The sequence below is a fragment of the Eleutherodactylus coqui genome, chromosome 1 (assembly GCF_035609145.1).
Source record: "Eleutherodactylus coqui strain aEleCoq1 chromosome 1, aEleCoq1.hap1, whole genome shotgun sequence".
Classification (NCBI taxonomy): domain Eukaryota; kingdom Metazoa; phylum Chordata; class Amphibia; order Anura; family Eleutherodactylidae; genus Eleutherodactylus; species Eleutherodactylus coqui.
Genome location: NC_089837.1, coordinates 312,827,768 through 312,842,504, shown reverse-complemented (window position 1 = coordinate 312,842,504; position 14,737 = coordinate 312,827,768). Strand labels below are relative to the sequence as shown.

General features: G+C 43.2%; 1 protein-coding gene across 3 annotated transcripts in view; it reads left to right on the top strand.

The window, feature by feature from the left end:
* The first annotated feature begins 1,070 nt into the window (after window positions 1-1,070).
* The window catches only part of COL8A2 (collagen type VIII alpha 2 chain), a 133,734-nt gene continuing 120,067 nt past the window's right edge, over window positions 1,071-14,737 (top strand). For 2 of the 3 annotated variants that reach the window (XM_066574980.1, XM_066574981.1), the window contains exon 1: window positions 1,071-1,246. The gene's annotated coding sequence lies outside the window, so the exon portion shown is untranslated. Of the gene's footprint in view, window positions 1,258-14,737 lie in introns of all 3 variants that reach the window. The other variant, XM_066574982.1, reaches the window with a different exon arrangement.

Below are 14,737 nucleotides of genomic sequence, written 5' to 3'. Positions count from 1 at the left end.
ATCTAAGACCATCTGCACACAGGCGTATTTTTGCCACGGAATCTGTGGCGGGCGTATGCATCGTGGATCCGCAGCAAATACTGTCAATAGCATGCTGTGGAAAATTGATTCTTCCTGCACACAAACGGAACTCAATTGCAGTTTCCATCCGCGGAGGAAAACAATTGCAGCATGCTCTATTTTTACACAGATTCCACATGGACAGCTTTCATTGATTTCAATGGACCCGCGGTCCGTCCGCAATTAACATTACAGACAGTTCGCGGATTCTGCATCATTGCCTAGCGACAGCGCAGGAAAAAAAGTGAAAAAAAATCAGTACTGTGCATGTCCGATGGCGAGCTGCTGGGTCCATCTGCAGCGCAGATGAAGAACAGAAATGACAGGTATGCGCAAATTCCGCAAGTGGCCTAAAAGCAGTGGCCCCAGAACTATAAATTAGCTGTAATAACCAGTCCCTTTTTTATTGACAACTGTTCAACAGATATGCATGTCTATTGTCCAAGGGTTAACATTGATAGTACCTAAGGTGCGAAATTGGATAGTTCCTGAATTGTTGCAATGTTGCTAGACTAAACCATCAAATCATTATTCTTGGTATTGAGGCATCTTAGCAGCATCCATAGTCCTTGCTTAAAGCATAGCATATAACTGCATCAAAGCATCTAGAATCCATGCTCCTGTGCAAAAGGAATGCTGCTTTAATAGTAAATGCATTACATAACTCACTTCTACTTTGCAAACTTCTCTCCTCTTTACAGTAGCCTGCATCATATTGCACTAATTCTCTAGTTACCTCGGAGACAGCTTTCTAATATTACAGCATCTTAGGTGAAGCCATTTCTTTCAACTCCTCCCAAAATACCCTTATTATGGTCACACCCCTCTTTCATGATTTTGTTATCCTTCTGAAAGAAATAACAAGAAAAGAGAAAAAAAATAGACTTTCTGTGAAATTGAAAAGTAATCTGGAGGCTGGAATCCACTCAAAAGCTCTTGGTCTCTGCCCCTTCTCTCGTCTTACACACTCCCACCCTTCTTTCTTAAAGAGAGTTTACCCATCCTGACAACTCATGTTAAACTTTTTCCTGCGCTGAGCTGCTGACTGCTCCCGGGCTGCAAGGTGCAAGTAGTACAGACTGCTAGACTCAACCAGCTCTTCTTGCTTGGAAGAATCCTAGCTGTCTTCTTCACAATCCAGAGACAGAAGCAACCTGATGCCAAACAGACAGCTTGGACCACTAAGGTAAGCTACAGGTCTGTACAGGCAGATTTCCCAAGTAGTATTCTATAGTGTGTAAACTAGATGCCACTCAATCCTCATCTGCTATATGTTACTGTATTACTGGGGGGAAGCAATGCATTACCAGGGGTAGAAACTGGTGTTTTTCTCTCTTCAAAAATTGTGAATGTTTTACTTCCAGAATGCTTCTTAGGGCTGGACTGTGCATGTATCATCTAGTCAAATGTAGAGCAACAGGTGCACAGATTCTCCTCTAGGATCCCTCATATGATGTGTTTTAGAGAGCTATTGGATGAGCTGCAGGAATGTACATATTGTATAACTCCAGGTGTATAGTGAATGCAGTTTTGATGAATGCATATTTGCATAAGCAGACTGTGATAAAAAATTGATTTGTGATTTTGGATTGAGTATTGTGTAAAAGTAGAATTATCCTAATATAAGAGTATATAAGAGGTAGGGATTCTGCTGAAGGTGTCTTAGGGACCTTTCATGCAGGACAGAATTCGTCCGTGCGGACATTTCTGCGTCCCAATATTTTAGCTGGAATTCTGCACCTGTTGAAATCTGCGCATCTTTATTTTAAAAAACGCAAGATTAAATTCCGCAGCGGAAAAGCTTCCTGATGCAGAATTAAGGTCATCTTATGGAAATGCTGTTGCAAATTTCTAATATACAGAATGCAATTCTGCAATATGTCTGCGTAAAAAAATGCTTGAAATTCCACAAGATCTTTGCAGAATACATTCTGCAGTAAAAAACAAACAAAATCCGCACTAATTAATAAAATCTGCATATGTGCTGCGTCCTGAGGGTAATTCTGTTCCATGTGAAAGGTCCCTTAGAAAGAGATAAGAAGCTTTTCTGTCTAGGAAGATTTAACACCTATGTAGTTGTTCTACTAAATGTCTAGTGCAACAGGTAGGTAGGTGTTCATGAAAGTAGAGGGAAGAGATAAATGCTCTGCTGAGTGTATACTGTGAGGTTAAGAAGTGTTCTGGTAAATATTCATTAGGAGGATGAACATTAGAGGTGGATGTTCTGCTGAAAGTCTATTGAATGCATTTAGTTCTGCAGTAAATGCAGAATAGCAAAATAAAAGCTATGAAGTCTACAACATTCCAAGGATTAGGGTGCCTTAACACAGGACACAAAATTCCACCACAGACAAATCCAAACCAAAATCTGCTAAGCGCAAAATCCACAGCAAAATCCACATGTAAGATATGCGCATCTTGGTGCAAATTTGTCTGTGGTGGAACATTCCACCCAGTGTGAAAGCACCCTTACAGACACCCTAAGACTGTCTGGGATTTACCATATGTAAGTAGATCTCAAGCTGTTTTTTCTTTAACCATTCCCTGTCAGGATTTTGCCACAATTCGAAAAAAAAATTGCACAGTAAAAATACTTAACCCCTTCACGACCAAGACCTTTAATGCCTAAATATCCTCAACAACATTTCATTTTTTTAAAACAATACAATTTAAGAGAATATTCTTTATTTGATGCCTAATTCTTTTGGCTTTTTTGGCATGGATTGGAATTTCTTATGGTACCAGGACAGGACCAATACATTTTAATTTTACGGCCGCATAAAGGGACTAAAACACGCCCATGTGTGTAAGCCCTAAGGGGGGTTTTACAAGGGATAACTTTCAGACACTTAAGCGCCTGACAAAGATAATCACTCTCATGCTTTCACACAGGAGTAATCGCTCACTGAATGGAAGCAAAATGTGCCGGAAATCCCTTCTGGCCGCCCGCCTCAATTCAGGGTAAACAGGCAGTCGTTCATAGATGAGCTACTGCCTGTTTACATGGGATGATTATTGTCAACTTTTTATGCCTGCATAGAATCAACAACGAAGGATAGGCGAACAAATAAAAGTTCGTAGTTCAATCATTGGCCGTGTTTACACAAAACGATTATCGTTCAGTTTTGAACAATCCAACCATAAACTGAATGAAAATCTTTTTGTGTAAAAAGGCCTTAAGAGGTAAGAGATCTTAGAAGGTGCATTCAGAAGATGTATGATGTAACCTAGGTGCTCTACTCATGGTCTTTGGGAACATGTAAATGATGGTATCCCGCTGGATGTATGTTTATAGGATTTAAGAGGAAGTTTTTCTGACATAGCGGGAGGTAAGTAACCCACCCAGTGCCTACTAGAAGGCTGGAAGGGGCTGATGATCTCCTGAATATGCACTACATAACAGTAAATGCGAGAGGTAAGTGGTCTGCCAAATGAGTAGTAATCAGAAAAGGATCTGAAGCATGTGTTCTACTGACTGTACATAACTATGAGTGGACATTCTGCTGAATATCTATTAGGAGCATAGACATGAGGTTTGGCAGGATGTGAGTGCTGAATTTGTATTGGGAAAGGTAAGGGGTAGGTGGTTTTCTAAGTCTGTTTTCTGATAAATTGGGTATAGGATTGGCGCTAAAATAGAGAAGCATGTTGATTGTATGTATCCTCCTTTTTAAAAAAAATTAGGAAAAGAGAGGTGCAAATTAGTTCGAATGATCAATTAGGATACTATAGGTGGTGCTCACAATGCCTTAGGACAATCTAAATGGTAAGTCTTCTAATGAGTGGATTAGAACAATGTGAGTGGTACTGTACTTGTTCTGCTGAGTCTTAACACTAACAGAAGTACCAAAAATATTATGTAGTCTACGTATTGTATGGTACTCTGCTAGCTCTCACATAAACATCTTTATCCATGATGACTCCCTCATTGTTCTTGTCTTTGAAGATAGATCATCTCCTTTTATGGCTACATTTTACCTTTTTTTGCTCATCAATTGTCATCCATGTTGATGTGATGTTTTTTAACACTGTGGGTATTATACCTTAAAATGAACCTCTGAGTTCCTATGGACCCCATAAACTAAAGTCATGGGCTTATAGGCAAGGAAACACTGAGTTTGGTGGTATGATTTGTATATTCACCTGCCTCCCCATTTCCCTGCTATCTCCCCACAAAGCCAAATCTCAATTCATGCAGCCAACTCCTTGAGTGCATGCACACACTGTCCTCTCATTGTGACTGTTGTGGCGCATTGGCTGGTAACGTTATGATGTCAGCCTCAGACCACGTGACTGCACCTTCGGGCATTCGTATTGCCATTCTGCATTTGGCACTGATGAGTGCCTTCACTCCAGAAGTATTACACTTTTTTATCTGCTTCTATACCTTATGACTTAGAGTGAATCTAGTAGACAATGGCATGCAAGTGGTCCATAGCCTGCACTTCCCTGTGTGGAAGACTCACATGAATTTACAAATGACAGATATTTGCGCTCCCTTTTTCCTGTCACTGCAGAAGGCCCCGGAGGTATTGTCTGTTGAGAAACCCTGCGACAACATCTCCTGTGATGTGTGGGCTGATTGGCGAACAAGGAGTTGTGTCCCCTAGCCAGCCAATCAGCCATAATGGAAATATATTGACTCCAGGCGTGCCTCTACATGGACGCAGGTTATTGTTCTGTCTAAGGTATTTGTTGAGGCGCAGACTTCTGTCTGCTAAGTACCTGTAGTTATGTATTCTGTGTGGGGCTTATTCACTTCTACCAAATATTGTGTTATATACATTGCTCTTTCTATCTGCATTAAATATCTTCCCTATCCTCCATCTAGAGACAGATTAGGGCCCCAAGGTTGGGGATGTCCCTATCAGAACGATCACCCTGCTTCTAAGCAGGCACTATCACACGAAAAGAAAAAGTGAAACCAGCTCACCCACACTGGATACTATGCTGGAATCTAAGTGGCATGGTGCAGGGGAGGAAGCCGCCTCAGCCACAGATGGATCCAATTCTAAAACACAAGATTTCTTCCAGCACTCATATGAAGTTAAAAATAAAACTTTTATTGTAGCATCCTTAAAAACATCCTCATAGAAGCAGATGGAAAAAAAGGGGAACGAATTATACATGTTAAAAGACATGGGACTGACATTATTAGAAAGAACCGAGTTTGTGAGACTCGAAACATGTAAAAATCGTTCCCCTTTTTTCCCATCTGCTTCTATTGGGATGTTTTTAAGGATGCTGAAATAAAAGTTTTGTGTTTACCTTCATGTGAGTGCTGAAAGAAATCTTGTGTTTTGGAACTGTCATACCAAATTTTTTTTGGGTACAATGTCCCCATTCCCGTATTTCTGTTAACATTACTTACCCTATCATGTATTCCCTGCCTTTTCGTGATATAGTGTAATATATGTCTATATTGGTCCATTGTGAACATTAATTAGGGCTTTAAGTAAAGACAACAGCAAGCAGCACTCCTTTGTAAATGGATAATTCATAAAAACCTTCAAAGACAGCATCTTGGCTGTACGCTTGAGAAAGACTGCCACAATCGAAACGTTGCATAATGGAGGAATAAAGCTGAATTTGTAATGCAGCAAGGATGCTGTCTTTGAAAGTTTTTATTAATTACGGCTTGGTCTAATATGTTGGGTATGTCAGTGAATGGCGCCGCAATTGCACCCTGCACAAACGTAAGAGGGACGTAATGAAAGTAAAGGGGGATCGGAAAAACAGGAGAGTATAAAAATCACCCCCCCCCCCCCCCCGACTAAGCACCTTCTCTCCTATTAGTCCAAAGCTTTAATTTATAGGGCTCATAGTAGCTGACAGGTACTCTTTAAAGGGGTTTTCTGGGACATTACTATTGGTGACCTATTCTCGAGATATATCATCAATAGTTAATTGGTGAAAGTCTGCCATTCAGGACATCTGGTGAGCAGCTCTTCCCAGCCCTACTGACAATGTGAATGGAGCCAGAATCTCCTTGCAGTGGCCCAGGTTGGTAATTCAAGGCACAGCTCCCACTAAATTCAATGGGTAGTGTGCCTCTAATTATCAACCCAGGGAGCTGCAATGCGGATGGAGCTGTCAGCTTTTGACTCTGTCCTCACTGACAGCCAGCCTGATATCAGCTGATCGCTTTCGGTCCCAATTGGTGGCACCTAACCGATCAACTATTGATAATCTGTCCTGAGAAAATGGTAGGTCATTAATTGTAAAGTCCTGAAAAACTCCTGAGGGCTCAGTCACACGGGCCGATCCGCCCGTGTTTCTGCACGACTAAGACCCTTGCACTGCAGGTGCGGACGACTAACCGCACCGCCGGAAGAAAGAACACATGACCGGCAATATAGCCAGTCATGCAGAGTTGTCCGCACGCCGTGCGGCCTTCTTATCAGAAACACGGGTGAATCAGCGCCTGTGTGACTGAGCCCTTAAAGTAAACTATAGTGTTTTTTAAAATCTCCACTTTCACCTGCAACAACAAGGTTGGAAGATCACTAATTTTTTAAAATGCTGCATACAAAGAACTCTTCTACTTTAACACCACACTTTGTATTAGCAATTACTGTTATTTAATAAGGCCTCAAGACATCTAAATGTGTAGGAGATGACTGAGACTTCGAGCTTGCAGTAGGACGGCAGACAAATCCCAAGCTATAAGTACTCTCCTCAAAAGTCTTTTTGCCCAGTTAGCATTATTATAATATATAATAGGATTAATGATCCTTATAAAGTATATACTAAGCGGTTAAGACATATTTAGACACAACGATTATTGCTCAAAGGCAATCTTTGAGCGATAATCGTTGTATGCATTTACGCACTCCGAGAACTGCTGGTATCCCGCGGAGCGCTCCAAGCAGGGTTTGCAGAACACAGCTGGAGTGCTGTCTTCTGCATACTCCTGCTGTGTTCTCCAAGCAGGATACCAGTTGAAACAACGGTATCAGCGGTATCCCACTGAGAATTCAGCGCACGGTCCTGATAAGACTCATCGTTGTCTTTCAGATAGCTGAAAGACAACGATGAGCGAATCGTGCACGATGGACACGCGTTTAGACACAACAATTATCGCTCAAAAGATGGTTTTTGAGCAAATTTTGAGCGATAATGGTTGTGTTTAAATAGGGTCTAACATATATGATGGGTGGTGTAGATAGAGCTGCCCAGTGAAATATGGATTACTCTTCATTGTAGTGATTACTCAGATAACATCCTTAAAACAAGGGACAAAGATTGTTTCAGTATTGTATGGTATCAGATAAACTTTGGTTTTATAACTTAGTGAGGGATCTGAGCTGTTTCACAAATATGAAATATGGGTTAGTAGAAAAATATCATGATGTCTTGCTGTTATCATTTTTATATCAGCTCCATGTGGGAAGGTAATATGGTACTGTATATAACTGTGCTGTCTCTCAACACAGAAGAAAGGGAAATATAGTTACAATGCGTCCAGCTGATCCTAAGAAAGCACGTTAAAACACATTTTAGCCTAATCTGAGTACAGTCAGTATTCTCAATTCTCTGGGAAAAAAAGAAAGAAAGAAAGCTAGCTCAAGATGTTTGGACACACTGAATGGAAATGTGATGATGTTTGCCTCAGTGTCCTGCTGCTATTCTGGTTGCCACGTGCTCTGGAAGGGGTCTAGGGCAGTGTTGGCAGTGACAGTAGTAGAGGTGTTCGCAAGCAGTCTGGCAGTAGCAGGGAGGCGCTGAACTTTTATGGCTGGTGGCCATGCTGTTTTTGGTTTAGGGAAACATCCTAACCAGGCATGTAAGGTATATGTATTTTTTTCTCCTAAAAGCTGCAATATAATCTGTGCCTTTAAAAATGTAAATGCAGACTTTGTTTCTATAACGTCCAGTGTTTTATGACGCTTCTAGTATTTTATGATAGCATTTTTATACTCCATAGATTTCCCTTTGTGTAGTTATATACTGTACATGTAGATGGTTATTACTAGGTTTCCTTTGTGGGGTGTTAGAACTGTAGGAAATACATACCAAATGTTGGATGGAAAAAAATGAATACATTCTTTCCTATGCAATGTTGTTTCTGAACAAACTAAAGACTTTAAAACATGTGCCTAAAATTAAGAGCAGTCAAGCATTTTTGCTGTTAAAATAGAAGATAAAGTGAAGTGTCACCTTGGTTCCAAAAACAAATTTCAGATTAGGAAATTGATGATCAGCAGTACCATATTACTGTATTGTTAATCTCTTTTTGGCTATGAGTAATTCAGGTTATGCGAGAACAATGTGGTTGCTGCTGCCACAAGGCAGGTCCCATTCTAAGTATTAAAAACCAAAGGCTGATACAAGTGTAGCCATGGACATCATGGCAGAACATGGACATAGGATCCTAGGCATAAACAACTTTTTTTAATGCAAGAATAATAGTAAATAATGCAATATGCACGCTGTGTATAAAAAAATCAAGCACCTAGAAAAAGTTGCTGTTTAACTGCAAAATTTGTCATGCAGTTACATCTTAGGCAGATATGCAAATGATTAGAGTTGTGGGGTGATTAGATGAACGGTCTTGCCACCTGAGGCCCTAATAGTGGTTTCCCCCTTGGCCTATAAAAAGGCTCTCAGAGGCTCCTTGTGTGCAGTGACCTCTCTTTCTGCTTGTATAGAGCTTGTTGACCACTAGACGCCTCTACGATGCAATCAAAGAGATTTCGCCCAGTTAACAGAGTTTGAGAGGGGCGCATTATCGCAATGCGCTGGATGGTTGTATCGACAAACTGGCATTCTGACCAGGCTGTTAGGAGGTGTTAGGACAAGTGGATACGTGACGGTACGTACACAAGCGACCAGGCTCAGGATTCCCACTACAGAACACCAGTAGAAAGAATTGTCTGATAGTCTGATAAGCACAAGTAGTTCTAACTTTCATTTTCCACCATCCAGAGATAGGTGGCCCTATTGTTACAGGCCCTCTTGTCTGCCAGAACCATTTCCAGGTGCTTGGTTGAAGGACGTTTGATCTCATTACATGTGCTGCGTTTTACAGAACTGCACTGCTATTGAGTGAACAAGGGTTATCTTCAGTGACTATTCCAGTTTGGGCACTGACAATGGCTATATTCGTGTCCGGAGACCTAGGGTCGAGTGCTTCAATCCTGCCTTTGTTGTGGAGGGCCATGATCTAGAGCAGTGGTGGCGAACCTATGCGAACCAGAGGCAGCACGCAAAGCCCTCCCAGCTGACACGCTCCGCCGTCAGCCCCTCACCACATTAGGGAATACAAGCAAGGGGCCGCGGCTCCCCTGCCGGTGTTCACTCAGTTGTGCTGCTAGCTGCGCTGATCTCGGCACACACTGTGACTTCATTGTGCAGCCGGCATCCTCCTCCCTTCACCCTTGATGTCTCCTCCATGGTCCCGAGAGAGCAGGGGGAGGAGGCGTCCGGCAGCACACTGACATCACAGGATCAGCAGCAGCGCCGAGCAGAAGAACAGCGGCGCTTCCATGAGGAGGAGAGGGTAAGTATATGGGTCTCAGGGGGGCACTATTACCACTGGGGCCACTGTGGGATGTCACTATTACTACTGTAGGCCGCTGTGGGATGTCACTATTACTACTGTGAGATTGCTGTGGGATGTCACTATTACTACTCGGGCCGCTGTGGGATGTCACTAATACTACTGTGGGCCAACGTGGGATGTCACTGTTACTACTGGGGCCAACGTGGGATGTCACTATTACTACTGGGGGCCGTCGTGGGATGTCACTATTAATTCTGGGGCCATTTTGGGATGTCATAATTACTACTGGGGTCGCTGTGGGATGTCACTATTACTACTGGGGCTGCTGTGGGATGTCACTAATACTACTGGGGCCGCTGTGGGATGTCACTATTACTACGGGGGCCGCTGTGGGATGTCACTATTACTACCGGTGCTACTGTGGGATGTCAGTATTACTATTGGGAGCTGCTGTGGGATGTTACTATTACTACTGGGGCCAATGTGGGATGTCACTATTACTACTGGGGGCTGCCGTAGGATGTCACTATTACTACTGGGGTATGTTTACACAAGGCGGAAATGCTGCAGAATGTTCTTAGCGGAAATTTCTGTGTCAATTTCTGCAGCATTCCCGCATCCAAAAAGCAGTCAAAATCTGTACACTGTCTATTTTGAAGCGGCCCTGTCCTTTTTATAACAAGGGAGGTAGAAATCATACGTTGTGATAAGCCTCACCCCCTGACGTGTTGGCACTTTGCTATAAATAAGTGGGTTTTGAGTTGCAGTTTGGAGACTCAGTCTTTAAAAGGTTCGCCATCACTGATCTAGAGGTTCAGCTACAGCAAATGTGGACCGATATACTGCAGGATACCATACAAAACTTGTATTCCTCCATTCCCAGCCCTTTCACATCTTGTATCCAAGCTAGAGGCAGTACAACAAGGTACTAGAACCTCCCTTCAAGTGTTCAGTTTTCTGCAATAAATTATTCTTTTGCTGTGATATTGTAATTAGAGATGAGCGAGCATACTCGTCCGAGCTTGATGCTCGTTCGAGTATTAGGGTGCTCGAGATGCTCGTTACTCGATTAAACGAGCACTGACCATTGAATTCAATGGAGCCGGCAATACAGCCGGCTCTATTGAAAGCAATGGGCTGCCAGCGATTGCGGGATGAATTGTCGGGAAGAGCTTAAATATATAAGCCCTTCCCTGCAATTCATCTAGAAATGTGTAAAAATAAAAAATATATATATACTCACCTGGTCCCGGCAGAACGATGTTAGCCCATTGAATTCAATGGAGCCGGCAATACAGCCGACTCCATTGAAAGCAATGGGCTGCCGGCGATCGCGGGATGAATTGTCGGGAAGGGGTTAAATATATAAGCCCTTCCCTGCAATTCATCCAGAAATGTGTAAAAATAAAAAATATATACATACTCACCTGGTCCCGGCAGCTCTCAGCTGTCCCTGCGCTGAGCCAATCAGAGGCAGCCCTCACTCACCCATTCATGAATTCATGAATGGGTGTGAGTGAGGGATGCCTCTGATTGTTCAGGCTGTGACCAATCAGAGGCATCTCATTCAGCAGGCGGGGATTTTAAATCCCCGGCTGCTGAATACTACTCACAGCTGTTCAGAGCAGTTCAGGAGAACGGCAGCCTGCCGGGCTGAACTCCGTCTGCCGGGACCAGGTGAGTATATATATATTTTTTATTTTTACACATTTCTGGATGAATTGCAGGGAAGGGCTTATATATTTAACCCCTTCCCGACAATTCATCCCGCGATCGCTGGCAGCCCATTGCTTTCAATGGAGTCGGCTGTATTGCCGGCTCCATTGAATTCAATGGGCTAACATCGTTCTTCTCTGCCACAGCTGTTACAGCTGTGGCAGAGAAGAACGATCTTTACGCTGACAGTGTGGGGGGGGGGGGTCTCACTCTTGCCGCTATTGTGGCTTAATAGTGGGACCTGGGAACGTGAGATGCAGCCCAAAATGTAGCTCCTCGCCTGCCCTATTCGTTTCTGTGTCGTTTCCATCACTTTCTTGTGTTTTGGAGGTTTTCACAAATGAAAACCTTAGCGAGCATCGGCGATATACAAAAATGCTCGAGTCACCCATTGACTTCAATGGGGTTCGTTACTCGAAACGAACTTTCGAGCATCACTGAAAGTTCGACTCGAGTAACAAGCACCCGAGCATTTTGGTGCTCGCTCATCTCTAATTGTAATCACTTACTTATATCAATGTTTCCATCACACATAGAAAGTTTCATTCGATTCTGAGAACTCCTTCTTTGTGCTTGATTTTTTTTTTACACTGAGTGTATTATTATGCTCCTCACCTACTTAGGATTTTAAAATAGGTGTAGACAAGGTGACAGTAAGCAGTGGGTCTTGGTTGAAAAAACGTTCCTCGTTACCCCTCTAGCAGCACTATCTTCAGCAGCACTATCTCAGGAGCAAATCTGTATTCGACCATTACTCCAACACTGAATTTTTTATCTCATGTGTTTCCTAGATCGGATATTTTGCAAAATCTGTTCCCCCATCCCCTATTTTGAGTAACCTGACTTAATTCCTGGGACTGAAGAGTGGCCCATTCCTGAACTGGATCCTAAATAATGGATTTAGAGCCCATTACTTTCATTGTGGATGGGAATTGGGTCTCTGACCATTTTTTGGCCAATGCACCCTTAAAGCATGGCAAATTATTAGACATATGAATGTGGATCACCTTGCCACACACTGGTTTGGCTGTGGGTTAACTGAAGTGGCAGCACCTGGAGAACCCCAGTTTTTATGCTTGACCTCTCCAGGTGGAAAACCAGCTTTGTTGCAGGGTCCTCAAAACAGGGAGCTGATCACACCTAGTGTCTGGTAACCTACACAGACACTGAAAGTGTCGCTGTTCAAAACAAAAAAAGGGAATCCCACCCAGAACCTCATGCATGCAAGCAACAACACAGCAGAACATGCATGATTCCAAGCAACAAGGTTCTGAAAGGGAATGAGGAAAATAGGAAAAGGAATAAATGGCCAGCACCCTCTAGCAAGAGTGGCTGGTATTTATATGCAGCAGACCAATAGTGATTGGCTGACTGGAGAACTCCACATCATCAGCCAGCCAAATCATCCCACACCTGTAAAAGTGCGTTCCTGGAAACTCACAGAACTACAGGTCCCAGGAGCACAACATGACAACAACTTGACAACATGCTTCAGAGTGCCTTATTCTACTAACTCGTCTGGTTGCTAGGTGACCTGTGAGCCATGATATTGCTTTTTTATTTGTTTTAATAGTAAAAAGTTCAATAAAAAAAGTATTGAAATGACCACTCCAGTGTAAACATATTTTTCCATTCCTGCCCCCCTCACCTGCTTATCTGTGAAACTCTGGAGGTCTCGTCTGTGTATTGCAACTACTTCCATGTTGTGTAGCCCCTTATCAGCCACCATCTTGATGGTGAAAGCTTTTACATTAATCCCATAATGCATCAGCACAGCATTAGCCAGAAGCTATACCATTTTTGCCTTCTGAGTGGACAGTTTAAAGGGGTTTTCCGGGACTTAAAAACTGTTTAAAAGCTTAAAATCAATAAAAATTGAATACTCACCTATCCCAGCCGCTCTCCCTCCAGCGCTGCAACATCAGTTCCTGCCGCACAGAACCTGGAAGAAGGAACACACGGTCAAGTGCACAATGAGGAGTACTTGACTCGCTGCCCCTTCTTCCAGGTTTCGTGTGGTGGGTACTGGTGCTGCAGCACTAGATGGGGATTGGCCAGGACAGGGGAGTATTCAATTTTTGTTGATTTTAAGCCTTTTTAACTTTTTTTAAAGTCACAGAAAATTCACAAAGGAGTTGTCTCGCGGAATCAAGTGGGGTTATACACTTCTGTATGGCCATATTAATGCACTTTGTAATATACATCGTGCATTAAATATGAGCCATACAGAAGTTATTCACTTACCTGCTCCGTTGCTAGCGTCCCCGTCGCCATGGTTCCGTCTAATTTCGGTGTCTTCTTGCTTTTTTAGACGCACTTGCGCAGATGGATCTTCTCTAGAGATGAGCGAACGTGCTCGGCCACGCCCCTTTTTCGCCCGAATACCGCGATTTTCGAGTACTTCACTACTCGGGTGAAAAGTACTCGGGTGCGCCGGGGGCGAGGAGAGGCGTGGCGGCGTGGGGGGTAGCAGCGGGGAACAGGGGGGAGCCCTCTCTCTCTCCCTCTCCCCCCCACTCCCCGCGCCGCCACGGCGACCCCCGAATTTTTTCGCCCGAGTACGGAAGTACTTGAAAATCGCGGTATTCGGGCGAAAAAGGGGCGTGGCCGAGCACGTTCGCTCATCTCTAATCTTCTCCCTTCGGCTCAGCTCGGAAGCATCGGCGTTTTGGCTCCGCCCCCTTGTACGCGTCATCGCGTAGCTCCGCCCCATGACGTGTGCCGGTTCCAGCCTCCTGATTGGCTGGAATCGGCACGTGGGGGCGGAGCTACGCGATGACGCGTACAAGGGGTGGAGCCAAAACGCCAATGCTTCCGAGCCGAAGGGAAAAGATCCATCTGCGCAAGCGCATCTAAAAAAGCAAGAAGACACCGAAATTAGACGGAACCATGGCGACGGGGACGCTAGCAACGGAGCAGGTAAGTGAATAACTTCTGTATGGCTCATATTTAATGCACGATGTATATTACAAAGTGCATTAATATGGCCATACAGAAGTGTATAACCCCACTTGATTTCGCGAGACAACCCCTTTAACTATGATTACCTTTTATATTCATCTAAATAAGATACAGACCATAAGTATATAGTCAGAAGGATAAGCTCTGATCTCTTCTATTATAACTGTGTGACAGGAGCTGTGTGGTCATCATCGGTAACTATGATAGGAGTGTCTGTGTTCCCCTCTAGGCAAAATTTGTAGTAAGATCTATGTAATAGCATCACACAAACTGAGAAATAAGCATAAGTAAATCTGAGCTGGTCAAACTAAGATCACATAACCATCTGAGAAGAAAGTGGCCAGGAGTTCCAGAAAAAAAACAAAAAGTAACCACTTGACACTAGCTTGCTTACATATACTGGGAAAGAGTTACATAATGAATGAAAAAAATAATAAATGAAGTCACCCTTTAAAAAAAAAAAAAATCAAACTGTATGGAGAAGAATATGTGAAC